Below are 24,242 nucleotides of genomic sequence, written 5' to 3'. Positions count from 1 at the left end.
AAGGGCTACTGAAAACCAATAGTGTATATTGGACAACATGCTGTCGATGTCACCATCTCGGCTGAAAGCAGAAAAGAGACTCTAGCTTTTTTACTGCAACAGATGACACCCTTGTGAACTGTAGTTCTGAGGGGGGTGTGTGCGCGCGCGCATGTGTGTGTGTGTGTACAATTTCATAGAGAACTCCTACAGTTTTGCAATCATGTTTTAAGTTTTTTTTTAAATATCACAGTCCCTGGACCTGTCTGAAGTGAGCTGTGTTCTTGCAGAAAACTGCCCCCAGGAAACTAAAACAGACAGTGACTAATAAAAACCAATAATCCTAAACTCCTAGGGGAGTTTAGAAGAAGTGACTTGACCTCAATTCCCCTCCCAAAATATCAGGCAGTCACTCAATTTTCCCTTTGTTTATTGCATTTTCTTGTTATAGAAAAATTTATATTGATAGGAAAATGTCACAAGTATTAATTAATTAATCCAAACAGTGCCCCTGTTAGTTGATCTAATGAATCAATAATAATTGTATTTATTATTCATAATGGTGTAATCTGACCTGATTTGTAGGCCTGTTTTGCAGGCCACACCTCACTCATTTCTACATCCTAGATGTCACGGTTTCCTGGGTTCTGGGCTGCCTGTCACCTTGCTCACCACTAGGGATGCTGTTCTTGCTGAGCAGGCAGCTTCTCAGTCTCTGTCTCTGACTGCCCTCTCTCTTCTGATCCCAGCCACATGGAGCAGTAGGGTGGGAAGGAAGAGGCTTAGGCAGGGCAGATGGGAAACTCTTATGGGGACCAGAGGCTAAAATGGGCTGCCTTGAAGCATCCCATTTTCCATCTTCAGTGCTTACATGGTCTCAGTTGTCATAGTATCTAACCTCCTCATGATTTATTTTTTTACTCTTGGTTTATTTAGGAAGTATTGGCATGTTCACAGATCCTTGTCTTGTAAATATCAAAAACAAAACAATTGTTACAGCAGTGAGCAGTTGAGAGCAGTCAGCATTGAGAGAGTATCTAGTAACATAGCCATCAGATCTCTCCATAAAACAGGGTGTTACCCTGTTACAGAGTGAGCATGGTTACAACACCTATGATGTAACTTCTAGTGATTTTTATCATGGGTGGAAATTGTGGCAGGCATGTGGAGCTGATGGCTCCCCAAACTGAATACGTCACAGAGGTGATGCGTGGTGGGGTGGGTGCCCAGATTTCTCACTTCTACTTGGCTCTGCTTCTTCCCCACAGAGGAACGTTTGGGGGGCAGGCGGTAACGTGAGGGACTCTGTGCATCCAGATCTGTTTCCCCACGTGGGCTGCCAAAGGGGAGGACAGGAGAGCAGCTCCTGACCCTCACAACAGAGTTCCAGCTTGGGTCTGTTTCTTTTTTTACTAGCCTATAAAATGAGAGATTTGCCCCAGAAACACAGGCATCTAGACATATGGGCCACATAAGATCTGAGCTGCTTCCCAAGCCTCTAGCATAGAGTAGCTTGCGTATCTCCTGTCAACTTCCTAACTTCTACGTTCTGCGGCGTCCCCACTACGCTCTGCCGACAGGAAATGCCCTCCCGTCAACGCAGCGTTAATCTTTTTGCAAGGGTGGATTAACGCCATCGACCTCCAGGTCGATTGAGCCGATCTCTGCTGACGCTCCTTCGATCCCAAAGAATCGATCCGACGGTGCCAACAGTGCCGCCAACAGTGCCGCCATCAATATAGACATAACCTCTGTGCAGCATCAAGCCTAGTGAACATCTAGGCGGTGAACAGAGAAGGTTAAATGTGAGTGGAATGTGCTTAGGCAGATGGGCAAAGGGGAGAGGCTTTAGCGGTGGATTTGTTTGTTGTGTGCATCGCGTATTTATGTATCTCTACAACCCAAGGAGACATGATTCATAATTACACGAAAATGCTCGGTCCTGTTTGTTCAAGAATTTGTTTTTATGCTGATGTTGATTGATAATTGGTAGCTCATAAACATGGCAAATAATTAAGTTAAAACAAAAAATAAAGGTGATTAAATAATGAATGTAAACTGTACTTTAATCACAAACAATTGGTAAATTGAGAAGTTAGACCTGAACCTATTATTAATGGTCTTAAGCCCCTTGCTGCCCCCCTGAAATATAGAAGTCAAGCTATGCCTATGATTTTTATTAAATTGAGTGAAGTCTCTGAGGGGAGACATTTTACATACTGTTCAAAGTAATTGGAGAGGCAGATGGGCAATGCCTGATTGAATAGCTCTGCAATGCATCACCTCCGATCCTTGCATTAGCACCCTGGGTTTGTTGGCTGGGGTACAGGGCAGTTGATAATGGGGCCCAACCTGGCAGAAAAAAGGTCTCTGCCCTTCACTGCTAAATGCTGATCCAACATACTCCTGTTGCTGCCATTGCAGTTCAGAATGTGCATATGATTTGACCTACAGACATAACATTTTATTCCCATCTTAAACTTGCTTATCAGAATTGCAGTCTCCCTCTCCTTGTCTGCTAATCACCCCCCCTTGACTGGCTGATCCAAACGCTTCCTTAAATCAGTCTGTTTCTGGAGAGAGACAGCATTGCCGCTTCAAACAGCATCTTGAAAAGTTAGTGTGAAAGCTGGCTACTGTCCACATTGTCCAAAAAAGTCCTATGGTGGAATGCTGTATCTGAGCAGATAATTTAGCACTAGCTGCCCAATAATATCCTCATTTCAAGTATTTGCTTTGGCACATGGAATGATAGGATTTCTGTGTAGGACCCCCACCCCCGGAACTCCAGAAAGCAAGAAGGAACAAGTTCAGACATGCCTCAAGAATGTGGATCAGAAACAATACAGAGACACCCCTTTTGGAAGATCAGAGGATGGTGCTCTCCCCGGGGCAGCTTCTGAACTGAACTTCTGAAGTCTGATGTGAGATTACCGAAAATATTCAGGAGAAAAAGGTGTTACTCTTTCCACAAACTATTACTTTAACTAGAAAGTGTCAGGATACAACTTTCCAAATAATTATTTTCTGCCTCAAGCTAACAATAAAAACCCCCAACCTGCATAGCTTAATACGCTTACCATCAATATGAAAAACATGAAAGATGGCATTTTCAAAGCCGATTTAAGAGCTCACCTGTGCTATTGACCCATTAGTTTGCTCACCTGGTAACTTTTGTTCAGAATGATTTTAAGAAACCGTATCTGTTGATTGCTTAACTTTACTTTTTCCCTTCCCAAACCCCCAGTACAAAATTCCTGTTACTCAAAGTCAATTTTAAAGTGATAATAACAAACCACAAACACAGAACTTTTAGGAATTCCTTAAGAAAATAAGAGTGGTACTTTGGAGGAAAGAGGAGATAAGATATGATGTACTGTTGTAGTCTATTTCAGAGGGGTAGCCGTGTTAATCTGTATACAGCAAAAACAACGAGAGTTCTATAGCACTTTAAAGACTAACAAATTTAATTTCAGTAGGCATAAGCTTTCATGGGTTGCACCCCAGTTCCTCAGATGCAGTTGGTAGAAATATAGCAAATACAGGCAACATATATATAGTAGGTAACATATACATATCCAAAGGCATAGACAACAATGGGGTAGGTGGATGAAAGCTGGGTACTTGAGGCATATGTATTTTCTGCAGAGAAGAAAAAAATTCTGTAGGGGGACATGAATTCTGCATGTGTGCAGTGGTGCAGAATTCCCTTAGGAATACTGTGTGTACATATGTACGTCTCTCTCTCAGATTCATACTTTCACCTGTGATGAGTGCTCAGGCCTCTACTGCAATAAAGGTCAATATCTGTCTAGCTGTAAAAAAAACTGACTTAAAATATTTGTATTTAATAGCAATTGGGTATCTTGTAATGAAATCTAATTATCAGTGGATGAAATCATGGATTATATATATGTAAACATATATAAAAAATTAACAAACTCCATATGATAAAAAATTTAATAAAATCTTGAAAAGCAAACCCACAGATTAACCTTTGAAAGGTATTTTGTGTGACTCACAGTAGTGCAGCTTTCTTCAGTGGTACCTACAAATGAATAAGGCTAAAAGACTATTTTTAGTTTTCCCTCTCCTTTCTGGCACGGATTAATGATCAACTGTAATCTGACTTATTAAGAGAGCATGTGATGTCAGTCTGTCCTGCGTGATGAGCTCATCCGTTGTTGGAGGGAGAGCAAACAAGTGGGAGTGACTGACCCAGCAATGCCAAGCTCATAACAGGTCCCTGTCCTGCGTGTGGCACAGATATTGGCCTTGTGGGGGAGGAAAGAGGCTGTGTTGGCATAGAGCGGTAGTTCTCAACCTATTTACCATTTTGGGCCCCACATGCAGCTCTGTGTTACGTGGGCCACATCCACACAATATATATATACTACCTGTATGGCCTTGAGAACCACTGACACAGAGGACGCCCTTTGAATTTAAGATTAAGATGTGGGACCTGCTGTTAGTCACATTTGAGGTGTGTTTTCATACTTGTTAGTTTTTTCTGCGATGTCCTAACCAGTTTCCCGGACATTGGTGGTAATCAATCAGACCGTGTGCATGTGCACCGTCTGTCTGTGAATGGTGGGATTCTGGCATATTAGGATTTGATTCATCTGTTTTTAAAAACACCAAAAAGTAGGTAACTATTTAAAAGGACTCTGCAAACAAACTCCTTGGCGGCAGGGACAGTGTCCTCTATGTGTTTGCACGGTGACCAGATCCTATCCTAGATATTTATCTGGTCCCCATTACTGTAGCATGTGAGTGCCTCACAATCTTTAATGCATTTATCCTGACAGTATCCCTGTGTGTTGGGGATAGACTATTATCCTCATTTTACCGATAAGGAACTGAGGTACAGAGAAACTAAGTATCTTGCTTAAGGTCACAGAAGAAGTCTGTGGCAGGAGAGCCAGGTTCAATTCCCTCCTCTAAGTCTCTGGCTGCTATCCAAACCACTAGACCATCCTTCTTCTCTGTGTTAGTCCTCTAGGTGCTGCCATAATACAGTATATAAAAAGTGACATTGTGTTCAAGCCAACCAGGGAATGTTGAGTGTTAAGAACATAGCCTGACTGCATGTAGGATTGTGAAATATTACTAATGGACACACATCAAGCTGACCTATCAGAAGGCAGGAAAGCAGCTGCTGAATAGATTAAAGGGTGACCTACTATACAGAGATGCTGTCATGTGTCTTGTAGTATCAAGTTTCTGTTAATTCCCAAGTGTAATGGTCTACTTATACTCTCTGAATGTTTCCCATTTTACCTTAATGGTATCCTTTGGACCCCCCTTCCAGCGTTTAATTGTAATCCCTGGTATAGCTAAAACCATGCCTATACTACAGGATTGGCCATAGGAGTGGAACTAGTTGCAACATGGTTATCCCTGGACTTGATAAAAACAATCCGTGAAATACCTTCAGTTGTACACTTTAAGAAGTAGCTTTAAAATACTCTCCTGTTAGAGAACTCTTATATGCTTGATCCATCTGTTTTAAAAGTGATGCAAGTCTTGTGTTTCTGAGGCCCTTCTCAATTTGGTATCTAAGCACCAGATAGTGGTCATAGTAACATTGACAATTTTTTTTAATGGCAGAGGTTTAGTTCAGTAAGAATTGGACTGACACAAATCCCAAGGCAGTCTAATTGGAGAGGAATTCCAGCTCTCTGTAGGCAAGTCACATGCCTGACATGCTCGGGGCCTTTTGTTCAGCAATCATTCACATAAATATTCACTTCCCAGATCCTGAACTTTTCTGAGAACTTAAGGTTCTACTTCAGTTAATAGAACTTGGTTACTGCAGGAAATGCTGGATGATGAATGGACTATCCATGTGGCTCAGGCCCATCTGTATACGTTGTATATTCAACTAAGTTCTTATTGATCAAATCATTGTCAGGTTTCCAAGGATCAAATGTGTTGAAATTATGGATTATTAACACTTTGCAACAGATGTTTAGCATAATTTACAGCTTTACTAAAATTCATTCTGGTTCTTTAGTATAAATTGTTTAAAACCACTGTGCTCTCACATAAAATTGCTAACTTCTGAAACCTCCATTTTACCTTGAGAGCATTCCCAAGAGGTGCTCAGTATCTTGCAGGATTGGCCCTTTTGAGGTTATTACTTTGTGTATGTTTGTGTGACTGTTTTCTGCAAATTTCAGCCTCTCTCTGACATGCACCAGTGAAGCAATATACTCTGTAATAAAAGTTGCCAAAATAACATGTTAAACTTTCTGTAGCACCATTTCATGCCTAGAGGATTCCAACATAAGTTGAAGATGGGTCACCCTTGTTGATTTTTGTCCTTGGCATAAAACACCGCCTGGAGACAGGGCCTTCTCCTCAAGATCTCCCATGTCATTCACTGCAGTCAAAAGATCAGTCTCTTGGGGACCATTACTTTTAAGTACTCCTTAATGGCCAGATAAGCAGACAACTCCTAACTCGGGCATCTGTTGGTGCCGTTCTGGCCCTGATGCTTTTTAATTTATACCCTGCGGATATACCAATGACAGAGTTGAGGAAAGTAGTGTAGGTGGATGACGTTGCCCTAGCTGCTCAGTAGACAAGCCTCCATACCCTCAGCTGTACCCTAACTCGAGATCTTTATATAATGGCTGATTATTTCCAATGCTGGAAACTTAGGCCTAACCCCCAAAAAAACGTGGTGACCGCTTTCCATCTGAACAATAAAATGGCTAGTACCAAACTCGACTGCAGTTCTGCGGGGAGAGTGTCACCCTTGGGGCTAATCCAAAGTATCTTGATGTTACATTGGACCGGAGTTTGACCTTCCAACAACATCTCAAAAACACGAAATAGGTCAGGTCTCATGTCGCGCTTATTAAGAAACTGGCCGGAACATCATGGGGATCCAGTTCACGAATCCTATGAACTACAACAATTGCCTGGTACACTCTGCGGCTGAAAACTGTGCGCCAGTGTGGTCTCTCAGCAGTCACACTAAACTCCTTGGTACACAGCTCAATAATGCCACATGCATAGTGTCAGGGATGCTGAAATCGTCCCCAGTTGACTGGCTCCCAGTCCTATCGCACATCGAGGCTCCACATATTAGAAGAGCTGCCCAGACATTTCGCTTTCTTAACCGTGTCAATGCAAACACGAGGATCCCGTTGCATTATGATCTGCAGAACCTGCCAAAGACAAAATTACAATCCCGCAACCCTCTATAGAGCCGCATCAAGACCCTTATACTCAACTTTGATGCTGAGGCTCAATGGAGAGCCACATGGAACGCTTCAACCACTCAAAACAAACAGCTCGTTGTTGAACCTGCTGAGGAACCACCAGATTGTGATTTATGCTGGAAAGACTGGTGCAGATTGAATCGCATCAGGACATTTCTTGGGCAATGTGGACAAATCCTCTTTAAAGGGAAAATGAGGCAAACATCTGTAGGTGGTTGTGGTCACCAGTCGCAAACGATGGAGCACATGGTCTGTGAGTGTCCCCTTTGTTCTTTTGCCAGGGGCCTGAAGGACATTCTTCAGTTCACTGCTGCGGCAATGTGCTGGCTATGAAACCTAGATATAAATTTGTAACAATTGCTTCCTTCCCAAGCCATACAAAAGAAGTGCTTTGAGTACAATAGTAAGTACACATCACACACAAGTCAATTTGACAAAGCTTCAAAATATTTTATATAAATTGGTGTTTTAAACATAAAATTCACAATGCTAGTCAGTTTTCTTACAGTTAACTGAGCATTGCACACGTGCTTGTATGCAGGCAAGGTCTTTGCCATATTGGGAAGTAACAATTAGTGTGCATCTCACCTGGGTTTTCTTTGAAGTGACTATAAAAATATGGGACTGAGGAAAAATTTGTACAGATCTTGTTTGATCTCAGAATCAAACACACTGTACTCTGGTAAATCAAATTTGTAGTATTGTAGATGCTAAATCATACTACATGTTTTAGCATGTCAAACTTATCAATATAGCATATTGCACCATGCCATCTTGCTTTTGTCAACACAAACTATTCTAGTTCCGCTGAGGCACTACTATGTTTACATTGTTTTTTCCAGCTTAGTAAAATGTATAATGTAAATAGACCCATAACAGAGTGGTAGGTTCTAGGACCTTGTATTTTAGAGGGCTGAAGTTGGAGTCTGTCTCTGCTGCAAAGGATTTAGGGAGCTGGATAGAGGGGTTCTACAGGGAGAAACCCTAGGAACAAGCCAGACCCAGGAGGAAATTTAGGCTGAGCATTGTTTTGTTGTTCAAATTAACACTAAAGGCAACTCTGAGAAAAGAGGTGAACTTGGACCAATAACCTGTTCTATGTTGAGGGCATAATTTGTGAACACAGTTTGGTTCAGTCTGTGCCATAAGGCTAAACTGAAAACTGTGAATCGTGTTTTAACCATGTTTCACAAAACGAGAGAGTTCTGTAGTAATGGGGTGACTGAAGACTGGTCTTTGCCCTAATTAGAATAGGGCTTGTGATATCATCACCTGAGCAGGAAAAGCACATCTTGCTGCAGAGATAATTTTCCTAGCTCATCGCTCTTGGGGCGTTGTTGGCTCCCCTTTTCTGTTTCATCAAACGTGATCTACTTCTCTTCACTTTCAAGGCCCCTTATGGCCTATTTCCTCCCTACCTATCATCTGTATTTTACTGCTGAGATGTCAACTTCTCTGTCTGATCACCCCATGATGCCAGCCTCTATTGCTCACTTGTTACATTTTCAAACAAGCCCTTGGTGCTTTCTCGTGCTCAGGAGAAGTGCCTCATAAATATCTTCAAAACGAACTCTTTGTTCTCCAAATCCCTCCTTTAAAACTTTTTTTTTTTTTTTTTTTTTTTTTTTTTTTTTTTGCTGTGATGCCTACAAAAAACTTGACAATGGTCAGGTTGCTGGTGTGCTGAGACCACTGCTCCTCATGCTGACCTATATTGTCTTTCTTTCCTTTTACTCCCTCATCTGTCTGTCTTCACCTGTTTTCTCTTGTCCTGTATTTAGATAGTGAGCTGTTTGGGACAGGGACTGTCATCTTGTTCTGTGTCTGTACAGTAACTAGCACAATGGGGTCCTCGTCCATGACTGGGACTCCGAGACATTATAGTATTACAAATAATAATGCTCTGGGCGAGCCAGAACTCTGGTCCTAATAGGTAAAAACCTTTGTCTCTTTGCCTTAAAGAATGTATCCATGATTTGTTTTTAGTTTGGGAGTTCAAAGAGTATTTTAAGCTTTGCTCTGCCATATTTAAGTGATTAATAGCTGTTGATAGCTAGTGATTCTCATAGGAGGGACGTAAACACAACATCTGGTGACAGCTAGATTGTAGGGTGCTAGTCATAAATGTTTTGTAACATTTTGTAGTCATCCCCTAGATTATCTCATAGGCTGGTTATCTGTCAACTTCAGCGGTTTTTGCCTTACTACATTCTTGACTAGCTCATGGGTGTAACAATAACCACAGTGGATTCCCACATATGCACATTATTCATATGTGCATACACAAAGGGGGGAGGGGAAATGTGAGTAATAGACCTAGTTGCAATCAACCAAAACAGTTCCACATGGTAGCTTGAGAGCCTAGCCAAATTAAAAAGATTGCCCCATTTCTTCTTGGGAACCAAGAGGCAGTTTTGCAACACTTACTCCTGCTTCCATGGTGGGAACAAGACATCAGAGCATTAATTACTAGAGTTCAAGAAAAGGAGCTCTTGTGACTAATGAACTACTACTCCTTAAACCACAGAAATCCATACGCTTCTGAACAGAGCTCTTAATTGCATGTTTTAGGTGAAGGCACTAGAGTGTGGGGGTTAGCTGCACTGCAGTAACCACATGAAGTGATCAAGCACACACACCTCATGTATGAGAAATACAAACAGGTAATGCACAGTGTACTAATACCATTTTAAAAACCAAATAAATTGGGGCTTGACCTGTATAAACTTAGTATTTATTTTTTAAAAGTCAATAAAGGCCCTAGCTGTGTTTGCCAAACAATATAAACATAGTTCTTCTTGGCAGAAAGGTGTTGACCTAATTTTCTTGGGCCACGTAGCTGGAACCTAAGATATTAAAGTATTAGTTGACAAGCCATGAAGGTAAATCCCTCAGAAACATGTTTCAAAGGGAGCATTGTTTTTTTGGGTTCAATAACCCATATGTTGTTTTTACACCAAAGATTATTGACACCGCAAGCGACTGAATTTCACGCTTCTCCATCTCAGTTTTTGTCTTTCTTAAAGGAAATTAACGACCCTGTCTTGAGTAAAAGTTATCCTAACAACAGTGGTAAGCAAGGACAACTAGATGGCTAGAGGCTGGGTAATCGGATGTATAATCTATGATCAGAAGTGGTCATGGACATCTGCCTGGCTGACCTAAGAGAAATGAGTTGGTTGGTTTCAGTCCATTTGTCAGTGACCAGGTGTTCATATCACAAAAGCCATTGCCACAGCTGGAATTAATTGCATCACTTGTTGGAAGTCTCAGCAAAGAGGTCAAGGATTTGAATGGGTTGGAGGCTGACCGATCATCTCAGCTCTAGAATTGGTCCCTCCAGGTCAAAGTATAGGGAAGCGTGCACTGCCACTGGCATCACTGTATGGGAGTAAATGGAAGATTTTGGTTTCTAGGGCTGTGGGATGGAGGGTTAGCTGTGCAAAAAGCAGCCAGTAGGAAGGAGGCTGCAAGAAGCAGCCAATCAGGACCAGCCAGGCCCATATAAGATGATCTGCAAGGCAGAGCAGGGTCAGTCACTCCCTGGAGCTTGAGGAGAGAGGACTGGCTGTCTTGCAGGCTGAGGGTAGCTACCCTCCCCCCCCCCCCCCTCTCCCCGGACAGAGCAGTGCTGCAGGCAGGGACCGGGGGAGCTAAAGACAGCTCCTGGCTGGTAGTGGGGACTTGCAGGCTGAAGCCCTGAGACAAGGGTGAAGAGGGTGCTGGGGTCGCAGGGAAGTGGCCTGGGGAAAGGTATGGAGGAATTGGGGAGGTGGGGGGGACACAGCAAGTAGCTACCATCTACAGGGTTTCTGGGCCGGGGCCCAGAGTAGCAGGCGGTTCCTGGTCCCTCACCTCACCACCACAGGCGAAGTGGCTGGACAATTGGCTGCAGTAACCACTGAGGCAAGTTGCTACACAGCAGACTGCCGATCCCCCCAAAGGGGCAGGGGGAAGAGTGTGGCACGGTTGGAGGGCCGAGTCACTGGAGAGGATGCCATGGTCCTAGGAGTGACCCGGGTCCTGGAAAAGAAGAGAGGGTGGCGAGGCACAACCAGCAGGGGAGTGCACTGGAGGGCAAAACTAATCCCTGTGATGGCCAGCAGTAGGCACCAGAGCTGTGAGTTCACTCTGTCACAGGCTGTTAGTCCAGTGTCTTTGACAAGTACTAAATTAACATGTGCAAGCACTATATGCACACATGCAAGGAAGGTGCAGAGGTGGAAGTTGAGAGAGAAAAATGATAATTGCTCCTGCATACTCTCAAATATTGATTGATTCTAATTCCCTTAAACTTAAAATTGTAAACTTCTGGGATGGAGGGAAATTTCACACTTGTTTTCTGTTTCACATGGGACAGGTAGGAGTTCCATTGAGAGAGAGAGAGAAAACAATGAATTAAAGGGACTGAACATGGATAATCTGGCAATATGCTATACATATTTTCATTTTTTGTCTTGTGGGCAATTTCCCTTTCCATTCCTGATCATGCTATCTCTGGCTAATGAAGAAAAGTAACATGAGGGAAGTAATGTATTTTAGCTAACTTCAATGCAATATGATTTTTGAAAGTCTTAAGCAGCCTTCTTTTACTCTTAATGTTGTTCCACCCCCTTCCTTTCTGCTCCTCTCTCCTGCACACATCTCTGCCTACTAATTCTTTTTCTAATTCTTTTGTCCTGATCCTCACCCTATGCACAAGCTTCCTTGCTACTTCTCTCTAGATACCTACCTAGCTTTCATCTTTTCTCCCTGCTCTTCTGAATAAACTGTCCAGTCATCTTATTTCCTTCTGTACTGGCATTGCTATCATTGAAGTAGTAGTTCCTGTTCCCTGCCTTCCTTGTTCTTTGCAATGAAGAGCCCAGACACTTGTAGAAAGAACAAGGGAGGACAAAAGCCATGTGGCCAGCAAGTGCTGTGTGGAACAGCAGTGGCTGATGGATTTCAGGATTTGCTGATACAGAGTCATTCATCATCCGCCAGTTGATGGTGGCAAAATTCATTATTACATGGTTGCTGTTATGGTGACATCAATCAAACCAGTTAGTAGTATGTCAACTTCCTAGTGAATGGAATCCACTTTGCAGAAACCACCATCACAACTGATATCCTTTCTGGTAGTTTCAGTGGAGAGGCGAAGGATGTATTGGGCATGGAGACTGAATGATGCTCCTAGTGGCAGTCTCTCTAGTTTGGGGCTGAAACTCTTCTCTGAAGTGTTGTGGGATGCATATATTTCTGCTGCTTTGTTCTTGTTCTGTGGGTAGAGGCTTCACTTTCCAGAGCTGTCAGTTTGGCATCTTGCAAAATCCTTAAACTCTTAAAAACAACTGCCACCAAAAAAAAAAAAAAAAAAAATCCCTAAAACCTCTGACCTCTCACAAATAAAGATAAAGATTAGCTTGATGTAAAGTGTTCAAAAATCGTTACATAAAATCAATACACATGTAATTCATGTGTTAAATGTGAGGTAACAAAAAAATCCAGAAATGTCTTAAATGTCAAAGTGACTTTAGTCCTCTGACCTGGACGTTTTACTTGGTTTTAAATTCTCCTCACCCAAAATAACACATGTATGTTTGCACCAAATACTACTTTGAGTTTACATTGGCACAGATTTGCCATGTGGGTCGATGAGCAATTTTGCATGATTTGAAACACTGAAAATAAGCTGGGAATTTTAATAGGATCACACCAACATACAGGTGACCATACGAAAGTAAATTCTGTAAAAAATAATTCCTAGATTTAAATTACCTTGGGTTCTTCATCATTTTATGTAGACTGAAAATATAAGACAAAGTGAGTAATGAGAAGACAGTCTAGTATATGAGTTTGTCATCAAAAGCAAATCTTTCCACAATGTTTGAATTCACGAAGCTCACAAAATTTCTGGATCAAACTTAATATCTTTTGTTTAGCAGATATTTCAGCTGCAATAAGTTTCCATGCCTTTTTAGCTTTATATAGATTTTATCCCCAACAGATGAAACCTTAAAAAAAGTGATGTGGTGTTTGCAGAGTTAAAAAACTCCAAAACCAACACTTTATTTTTGCTAGCGATTTTATAGCCTTTTATTTGTTTTGAGTTAGTAGCACCAATAAAACCACTGTGTGATAGACGTGAATATTACTCCTGTAATAGATCGGGAAAAGGGGAGAGCTTAATATATCGTTCTAGCAGCATGGTTTTCATCCTAGTAAACGTATTAGAGACACAATACTGTTTTGTTAAAGAGACAAGTTTAAAGTCAGCTAGACTTGTTACAAAAAAGAGAATCAACAAAGCTGTGGGTGTTTAGAATGGTGAACTAATACAACATGGTTCTCCTTTTCCTGCCTGTCTACCTTCCATTCTCCCTGTGTCCTGTTGTTTTTGATCCAGGATCACACTGTATTGGATTTCTTATGGAACTGTGTATCTTTTTTTATGTAAAAGAACACATTGTTATATAACTTACAATAATTCTTATTGTGCTAAGTACTTCTCCCCTCAAGCCACATTCCTGTTTAGGGCTGTACATGCAACTCAGTATTTTGGAATAACTGTTAATGGACAAGGTAGGGCCTCTGAGCACCAATGGGAGGCTAAAACAAATAGAAAATTATGAATGACACTAAAAACCACTAGTCATTAAGCAATTAGAACAATAAATGAACAATTGTATCAGAAACTGAAAGAGAAACAAGCTTTTTCTTCTAAGTGACTCTAGAAATAGGTAGAGGTGCAGGTGCATGGAGGATTAGATCGAAAACCCCCAGGATTAAACTATCAACCTTTCACAGTGCAAATCATTTATGGAAAACTGTATCTCCTTTTATGTGTTATGACGTTCCCCTGATGCAATCTGGACTAGTGTATTGGTGTGTCACCCCAATCTTGGAGCCCATCTTACTCTGCTCTACTGTGAGAACTCCCTACTCCTGGGCTGTGCATGCACAATCTCCATCATGTAAGCTGCTCCCAGCTAAATGAGTAAGTGCTTCTAGCCAGCTGCTCTTTGCATTGTGCAACAGAATGACCCCAGTTACTACCCCCAGTCCCAGGTTCGTCCTAGGAACCTCCCTCTTACAATGTTCAGTTATGCCTGACAATGAAAGCTCATATAAATTCGCCAGTTTAACAAAGAAACTGATATGCATCAGCCTTGTTATTCCAAGTGGAGTCTCCAATACATTTCAAACCAAACGTACAGCTTTAGATAAAACAAACAAACAGACGTTTATTAACTACAGAAGGATTTTAAGTCAAAGCATAATTCAGATTTGGTCAAAAGAAATAAAAGTAAAACTCATTCCAGGCTACGCTTAACACTTTCAGCAACCTTACAAACGTAGGTGATTCTCACCATAAGCTGGCTGTTTCCCTTCAGCCACACTCTCCCCTCTGGTCAGCTTGGTGGTGTTAGTAGATGGAGGTGGAAGAGACGTGAACATGGCAAATGTCTCCTCTTTTTATAATGTTCCTTCTCCACTCTGGGGCCCCCCACCCCTCTTTCTTCCCCCTCCCGCCAAACAATGTCTTTACATGGACTCCTTGATGTCCTCAGTCAACGAGCATTACCTCATCATGGTTCCAAGATGATCAAGGGAAGGGAGGTAACTCACTCAAGAGTTCAACTGATCCTCCATTGATGCTCAGGTCAGTCCTTTGTTCCTTGAAGGCTGTGCTGGGTTTGTCCTATGCACGCCTTGATGAGGAGTGAACTGCCCCTCTGCTCCTTGAGAGTTTTGTCTGGAGTGAATACTTTTCAAGCCATGAGGACACATCTTTGGGCATATTACATAGTGAAGCCTCATAACCATACACATAAAATTGCAACAAACACATTACTATAACAATAATGATCAGTACCTCATGAGCATACCAGAGACATCTTATATGACATACTTTACATTAAACAATACACAATTATACTGTAAGGATGAACATGGGGGTGCAGGGCGTCCTGTGTGTAGCTAAGAGTTCTGTGTTTGCACAAAATCTTATAAGGACACTGTCAACTTAAAATGGCTAGTTTCTAAAAAAGCATCCTTTTAAAGTAATGCAATTTAAAAAAAAATTGATTTAAAGAAAAGAACCTGTTTGTATAAAGTTCTCTTCAGCAGGTGAAACTATACAGGGAAGACAAAGAAACTGACTAGACACCAAGTGGTGTGCATGTGTTCTCCCCCTGCACTCCAAGATGACGATGTTTCTTTGCGTGCGTGTGTGTGTCAGAAATTCAAAACTGTGGCAAGCCTTCCTTTGTGTTAATATTATGATGATGACTCGAACTGGGTGTTACCTGTTTGTTTTGAAAGGTAGTATTAAACCCGCATTGTTACAACTGCGTTTTGATGAGAACATGCCATGAACCTGAATGGGAAGGTTCACATCTCTCCTGCTGCTATTGTTTCAGCCTGCGGTCATGTTTGTAGTGATTTACTCAACAGCTTTACTTTCAAAATCAGGTGATCTTTTAGAATGAAAATAGTGGAGAGTGGTGCTATATGTATTTTCATTGCCTCTCTCAACAGATCTCGTTTTAAATGTCACTTGGTCTTTGCCTTTTTTGGTAAAAATCAGAGCACGTGCAGGGAGAGGATGGGCTCTTTGAAGAGCTACTCTCTGAGGCATAAAAATGATGTTCCATCTATCTTTAGTGCAAGCTAAATGCAGACTAAATGGCACTTCACAGAGTTCTCACTGACGTATCCTCCAAGTAACTAGGGGATCTGAGGTGTGAGGCTGCGTGAGTGTACATAGTACATAACATGCATCCGATATCTAGCCAATTGTTTTGTAATACCTTGAAGAATGTGACACTGTTGTATGACCTAGAATTCACCTCAGGTGGTGGCAACAAAGGTATAGTCCACAGTGTAGACTGGAATTGGGCACTACACTCTCAACAGCACTTACAGTGAGGGCAACACAGTGATTAAAAAAGGCCTGAGCTCAGTGCACAGTTTCCATCATTGGAAACTGAATTACAGGGCTTACCACTCCTAGTGCAGATAAGGCTTCAATATGATACTCACTACAGGAAACCAAATTCTGTTGTTTGTTTTGTAGAAATCTTTTTTAATGGAAAACAATTCTCTGGTTTTCATAACCATGGGAGTAACTTTAGTTACAGTATTTTGAGCTTGTTTTTGAAAGGTTGTTGCCACCTACCTGCAAAAACAAATGGATGATTTGCCCATTGGTGTTCTCTGTTTCAAGAGTTGTTACTAGATCCTATACACAGAAGAACGCGTGTGATTTAAGCATGCTATGCACTCTTTCCAAATTCCTAAATGGTATGAGAAGGGAAACAAAAGCCTTGTCTATACCGGGGACTATCCTCAGTTACAGCCATCAGTGGCCAGACTCTACTATAGTTGCGCCAGGACAAAGCCCCAGTGTAGCTAGGCAGAGCTGCCATTTGCACTGGTAGAAATGATCCTTGTTTAAAGGAGAAGGGTCTAGAGTTGTCCAGGACCAGTTAATACCTCTTGCCCTGTGTACGCTACACTCAAATGCCAGCCCTCCCTAATTTTCCATAGTCCTCCCAATTTTTGCATGTAATTACGATATGACCAATTCAGGTTAAATCCAGAAATTTTGCAGGCACATGCATGTTTTTTATATGTATAAAAATGTGTGTGTCACTCACTACAACGGTGCGATGATCACAACAAATAGTGCCATAGCTGTAGGGGGGCATTCTTTCCCCACTGCCCTGTGGCACATGTGCAGAGTGTGCAGTGAGGAGCTGGTAAGAGGCAAGCTGTGGCGGTTATAGATTGGTTGAGGTGCTCATGGATTCACCAGCCTAGCCATGGGCGGCTCTTGTAGGACTATGTTAACGCACTGTCAGTACTTAAGAGTGCACCGGCCGGGTCCATGTGGCATAGTTAGGAAGCAAGCTGCAGGCTATGCTCTATCAAACAGTCATTGTGTAGTCTGTGGGAGGCAGGGGGAAGAGCGGGTTCCAAGCATACTCCCTAATTTCTCCCTAACTTTTTTCATAAACTTCCTTAAAATTCTCGGAGTAAGATTGTCATCTCTGTACACTAGGTGTAATTGTCTGTTTAAAGCTTCGTTAAAATGTGTTGACTAACACATCTTAAAACGCAAGCTATTCTCTAGTCTAGAGTCAGCCTTAACACAGAAGTGATGCCCATGTCACTCTGTTCCTGTGCTGGGGCTTCTGTTTTCTGCTTCCAACTGCTAGGAGAGGATCCAGTAGCTCTTTGACTCCACTCAGCTGGGAAAACTTTTCTTCTTCCTGGATGACTGCATTCTCAAGCCCTCTGTGGAACAGAGTCTTTCCTGGCAGTCTCCAAAATAAATAAATAAAACCAAAAAACCATGGAGAATTGGGTTGGGGTCCTGATATAGGAGGAGGACTATGAAAAGGCATCTCTGTTACTGAATGGTTCACTGAGTGAAAAAGCAGAAACTCAGCTATAACTCATCAAGATCATGCATTACACTGCTGAAACCAGTAGAGCAGATCCCGCTGAATGCAGTGTGCTGAATTTTGGGACTTGTAGCTCTGTTGACTGTGCCTTGTATTTAAGGTAAATTGGAAGGGTGATAATTAGTGCTGATACTACATAAAACTGAGGGGGAGTGGGGGTTTGGAAAGAACTGTGTGGTTAGTGTAAATGCACAACCTGCACTGAGTTAATTAAAATCCGTTTCTTTAGTTAAACTTGTATAATTTTTCTGTATAGACAAGACCATAGTTAAATGGATGCAATCTTTTGTTAAGATGTCCATTACCTGTCTCGAAGGAGGAATTGGTAATTGTTCTGACTGGGTGCTGCTGGTCAAGGCACAGTCTGTAAGGTCTTGTTAGCTCTATATGATCATTATCTATATTACTTCTGACATATCTACAATAGAAGATTTCTGTCCCCCTCCCCCTTTAAAACACACCTGCATAAAGTTGCATTGGTAATTGTTCTGTCACCATGCTAAAAGCTGTTTATTTACTGACAGTTTCACAGCCATGTGTCTTCATTTAGCCAGATGATTTCACTAATAGATTGTGATAAACAGTAGGATACATCACAACAATTATTTGAGATGATTGCTGTTGGAAGAGCTTGACTGAATTTGTTAACAAGTTCTTTCCTAAACTGGGTTGAGTATTCAGTGTACAGAATATTCTGTAGGTATAATGAAATTTTTGTACATATAAGAATTGGCAGGTAGTTGATTTTTGTTTTTCTGGGGAAATGAGCGGATTGTTAAATACAATGATAATGAACTGGGGAAAGATGCAGAATGTAACCAGATCTGGGTCACGTTTTTGATTTGATGGCAGTATATCAATGGCACTAGTTACAATGGCTCATTTCAACAAAACATTTAATTAATAAAAAAGAAAATCTAAAGGGAGGTTTCTTATTTCAAAAGATATAGTTCCCTTTTGCCCCCAGCCCTTTAGCTGTGGAGAAATGTTTGTGTACTACAAACAGTGCTGAAGTTGAGGCTTCCATCACTCTCTGCCATCTAAACAGTACTGTATGTCAATTAAATAACATGTTTGGAAATGCCTTAATTGTGCTAGGATATGCCCCTATTTATTTGATTTTTTTTTTTTGGGGGGGTCTGCTTCACACTGTACACTAGTTAGGGATGCAGGTGAATTGTATCTAGCCACAGATAGGGTGGCCTTTGGGTGACTGTGCTGTCTGCAATGCCCATCAGCACACTTTGTGGCACTGGTTAGAAAACGGTTTGGCCTTGCCTATGCAATGCCAGGTATACTTTATTTTAATGTTTATTGCATGCATTTGCTGAAAGTTGGCTTTTGCAGGTGGCTTTTGTTGAGACTTGAAGTATCAGGTGTCCACGGTGAACATGTGGACACACTTTGCTTTCATCCGATTTATTAAGTTTGCTAAACAAAGTTGGTTAACATGTGGAAAGGTTAAGATTTAGCCAAATTTGACAGATGAGCAAAATGCCAGAGCTGGCTGTTAGGTGAATCAGCCCAAAAACCAGTGCTGTATATTCATAAAGCCACCTCATCAAGTGAAAATGCAGTTTTTTCCTCGTGTGTGTGTGTGTGTGTGTGTGTGTGTGTGTGTGTGTGTGTGTGTGTGTGTGTTACTGCTTGCTTAGATATTGCTTCTTACTCTACAGTCAATTATCCCGTTTTTGGCGCTGGTTGGAATTGGTGTTGAAGAGCTGCCAGTAGCACATCCTGCTGCCAGCACTTTGAGACCTGGAAGTGGGCCTTGTTTGTAATTCCTGTTCTTCCTCCCATTACAAGTTTAGTATTCAGTGTCTCAAAGAAGAGTCTGGCTACTGAAGTTTGAGTGGTAAATCCTCCACCTTGTTGAGCCAAAATTTTCAACCTTGGTGCCTAAAGTTATTTAGGTGACTCAATATTCAAAGGGGAAGTCAATGGTTTTGTCTTGACTAGGAAAAGTGGCCAACATTAAGTCAGATGTAGTTAATCTGTGCTAGCTAAGCCTGTCCTAAACTTTCCTACACCTGCACTAGGAAAAAGGTTGGGTTTAAGTCACATTTAGCTAGCATGTATTAACTAAGCCCAATGTACATACATCCACTTTTCCTACACAGAGATTGTGGGTGGATGACCAGATGCTCTGAAAATCAAGCCACATAATAGGTACCTAAAATATGGTACATTCAGATGTTTTATTATTTGACTCACCTTGAACATTTTGTCTATACTTATGTTAAAGTAATTACTGCAGTGAGGGAAATCATGCATATCCCCTAGATTATGCTATCCTTGCTAGTTGCCTTCAAATCTCCAAAGTAGAGAGAGAGAGAGAGTCATATTTGTGGGTTCTGGTGGAAGGGAGCGAAGATGGATAGTGTGATGTGGGAAGGAACTGAGCAACTTACAGAGGTGTCTAATTCTCTTATAGCACAGTGCACAGGTCTGATGCTCTTGATGTTCCTAAAGCAATGATGCATAGTGCCGCTTTTATTGGCTTTCATCTGACTATGTTACATTGTGAACAAATGAACTGTCTCGTGTAAAATGACCATTTAACGTAGGCAACTCTGGCCATCTCTCCGTGTGACTGTGTACAACTTGTAAGAGGTAAATAGTCCTATAAATGTGTGTAATACCGACTAATAAGATTTTTTTTTTTTTTTAGCGCTAGAAGGAACCATTATTATCATCTAGTCTGATCTTCTGCATAATACAGGCCATTTCACCTGGTAATTTCTGGATCAAGCCCAAATGTTACCCGATTAGGCTGAAGAATAAGATGAATAGTATAGCATGGCTTTTAGAAGGCTTACTTTCTCATAGTCTGCATGTGTCTCTTCCTCTGTGTATGAGCATGCTAAAATAAAAAACAAAACAAGCCAGCACGTGCAGATGAAATGATTGGGGATGATCTTTATGCAGAATGCATGCAACTGACAGGTTTTTTGGCTTCTGAAGCCCTTGGGATATATGGGTGTGTACTACAAGGAATCTCTCTCTTCTAGAGTTGTCTATATTTTCAGGCCATAGCCAATGATTTCTTGCAAACTTGCACAGCTGCATTTTAAATCTTGTAGTATTACATCTGTGGTGGTGATGTGACCTATTTTTCAGTGTCAGCTGTGATGAAGGTTCATGGTTGGCTCTTAGTTCATATTTTCATGCCAAATAACTTTTTTATTAAGTCATTCTGGTTAAACTCAAATTTAGTTATATTGTCAACTTTTTTTTAATTTTAAAACAGTGATTTGCCAATACAGTTCATTTTTCTATTTATATAGCTTTCCAGGTATTTGCCTGTAATTCTAATTTTTAAAACTAGGCCATAAATAACAGGAAAATCCCTATGAAAAATAATGGAAATGATATATAACTCTAGCTGAAGATAACAAAAGAAAGACCCATATTGTTGTGTCTAAGATTTCCCTAAAAGTGAGCGATTTTAAAAATGAATTTTGGTTGAGCTTTAGCCAAGATTTCCCTGGGAATGAGCCACAGATTTTTGCATCTTCATTTATCTCAGGGATGTCTTTTACTTTGTACAGTGTTGTGCTCTGACACTGTCTGTCCATACTGAATACGTCTTCGTCTTGTTGTTGAAAACTTTGCAGTTAGAAATCACACTTCAGTCTGGACCTATAAATCAGTCCCAGAGTGCATTACCACTTGCTGTTTATATCGCAACTGGATTAAAACCTGCATGCACAGCTGTGCAGTTCACCCCAGTGTATTTCATAGCATTATTTACAGGGTCTGACGTTTGCTAGCCTTTTTCGCTGGTGTGTGAAATGTTGGCTGTGTTTTTCTCATTTAAATTGTCATTCTACAGTTCGTATTAAACCTTTAGCCCTTTTCATTTATAATAAATTATTTGAGATTGTGGAAGGATCTTATGCCTCTGTGGTGGTAAATATCCAGATATTTAATTGTTAAATAAAAAAAGCTATAGAAAGGGTAAAAAGTTTCTTATGACAAAAAAGAGGTTGATACTTGCCTAAGGCTCTGCACTCTCAAACCTGTAAATCAGTCCTATAGGTATGGCATGGGACATAGAAATGCAGTTTCTGTCTACTGCCTTGCTAATGCATGTCATGCGGATAGGCTGACTCTAACTGTTGCCTTATCACAGATGCTGCTCCACCAGTTGTAGCAATTATTGGAGCACCAGTGTAGATGGGCCCATGCATTCTTGCTACTGTGTTGGCTAAACCTGCATGGTGTAGGTGCAGTCTAAAGGATGAGAGGTAATTCAGTCTCCATAGCCATTCAATTAATTCACAGTGACAAATGTGCCAGTTCTGGTCAAGATGGTAAGTTATATACAAAACTTTTGGTTTTATCTTGTAAAAGGTGAATCTTGTGGGTGAATGTGGACTACACTGATTTAATTTCTAGGTAAGCTTAAAAAAAGTATTTGCAGGTCAAATATATGTACATACAATACAATATCCATCATACAGGGAATACAAGGAAAACGATTATATTGCAAAAGATGTACATTGGGATTGTGTGGGACAGTAGGCGTCCATTAGCAAAGCTGAAGATTGGATTACCTTTCCTGTCCCTGTTGTGATCTGCGTGAGCAAATGAGAAGGGAGGCATCTCCAAGGTGTGGCCCAGCTGGCAGGTGAACACTGGCAATCCTTTCAATCTCATCTCGGAATGACAAGTAGAGTGAAGGCAAGAACCCATAACACCAGGTCATGCTGTTCTATGCAAGGCCAGCAGCCAGAAAACCCAGACTTAATCATAAGGCACCAGACATTGTCTGAATCTCCATGACCTACTTACATTATTTGACAAAAATTTGGAGGAGCTAATATGCCCTTAACTAGACTGTGAAAGGGCTAGCAGTTTTATAAAACAGTTATTTTTGTGCCAATGAGAGTCTCTTACATTGTGACCAGACCATTCTTTCTCTCCTGGCTTTTTTGTAATGTGATACTTTGGATCAGATAATGACTCTGCCAGGAGTGTGATCTATGAAGCAATTTACATATATAGTCAAAAGCACACATTGGAAGAGGTTTGTTTGTTCTGCTTGATATGCTAGAAAAAATTTCAAAGATCTCCAGGAACCTTGTATCTTCTTTTAGCAAATCCAAAAGCCCCCTAGGAAATGCTATATCCAATCATACTCCAAATGAGGGAGAATATTTTAGATAATTAAAGATGAATAATAAAGCAAACTTAAGAAATACCCTGAAACTGGGGCTGAATACATATTGCTAACTGTGATTTGGAGTGGAGGGGAGAGAACATGAATTAAGACTGAAATTCGTTTCAGCTTGCTTCTTTATAAACAAAACCAAAAACCTGTCAGAGGAACTTGGCTGTTTGGTTTGCTGAAGACATCTGTGACTGCATTATTCCCTGACATGTCATGGGTTGCATGGGACTAATGGTGTCAGTGATGTTACTCCATAACATAGCACTTCCACTGTGCTGCAATCTGTCTGTATTACAGCCATCTGACTCTCCTGAGCTGGCTGTGTAGCTCTTCTCTCTAATATTATATCTCTTCAACTGTAAGGCACTCAGCTACTACCTGAGCTGCTTCTGTAGCTTCACAGAGCTGGCTTGCAGCTTTTCTAGGTCCTGTTCCCTTTCCCATCTACCTGTTGTGGGGCCCCTATGCTCACTTGCTGCTTCCCTACCCTCTCTTCCCCACCTACCTTAATTCTGCCCCACGGTCACTCTGTCTCCTACAACTTTCATTCATTCCCTTCAGTCCTGGAGTTAAGAAAACAAATGAACAGGGTTCCATGACAATAATAGTAATGAAAATGTAATATAAAATATAAGAATCCAACATTATGGTATCACCAAAACATGGTATAGGTGAGACTCTTAGCCAAGGATTGGTGTTCTTTAAAACTACCAGAGGATTGGATTGGATTGAGGTAGATTTTCCTCTGGGGTGGTTTCCCAGTGGTAGGTGTCACTGCCCCAATAGATGCTGGAGTAGTGGAGCAGAGTAAGACTGTAATATCTTCATTTACGAAGGTTAGATACTTACAATGTCAGAATGTTCGCTTGAGAGTAACAAGACTTGGCAGTCAACATGAGACCTAAAATGCTATCCAAAGTGTTAGGTGTCCACTTAATTGGTTTTTCCAGTTAGCACTAGGGTTCAGCTATTCTTTTACAGCCAGATCCTATATTATTGTTAATGACTTGAGCATATCAAATAATTTGTTTAACAGAAGGGAAACTAGGTAATAGTTTTTAAATTTTCAGTCGCTTTCCATACTATGTCCTAATTAAATTCTCCTATATTTCCTAGTATAGGGATTAAGCAAAATAAATCACTGTTGCATATACGTGTGTTTTTTCATGTTGTGGTGATGCACCTTTTTGTCTTCAATATTCCTGGAGTCAAATTTATCTTTTAATCTGTATCTTTCATTGCTGAGTGACTGGTCTTTTAAATAGTGGAAATTTTAATTCCCCGTGCACAGCGAACTGGATGGCTATGGCTGGGACCCAACTTTATATATTCCTTTTTAATAGTTCTCTACATTTCTTTTTATTATTCAGAATGACCTCCTTAATCATGACAAATTGAGCC

At 41.0% G+C, this 24,242-nt stretch overlaps 1 protein-coding gene across 1 annotated transcript in view; it reads left to right on the top strand.

The window, feature by feature from the left end:
• Positions 1–24,242, top strand: part of CNKSR3 (CNKSR family member 3) — an 81,559-nt gene that overhangs the window by 8,321 nt on the left and 48,996 nt on the right. The window lies entirely within an intron of this gene.

This window comes from Emydura macquarii, unplaced genomic scaffold, assembly GCF_026122565.2.
Source record: "Emydura macquarii macquarii isolate MOO-44397 ecotype Brisbane River unplaced genomic scaffold, CSIRO-AGI_Emac_v2 contig_705, whole genome shotgun sequence".
NCBI lineage: Eukaryota > Metazoa > Chordata > Testudines > Chelidae > Emydura > Emydura macquarii.
This window is presented reverse-complemented; position numbering and strand designations above follow the sequence as displayed.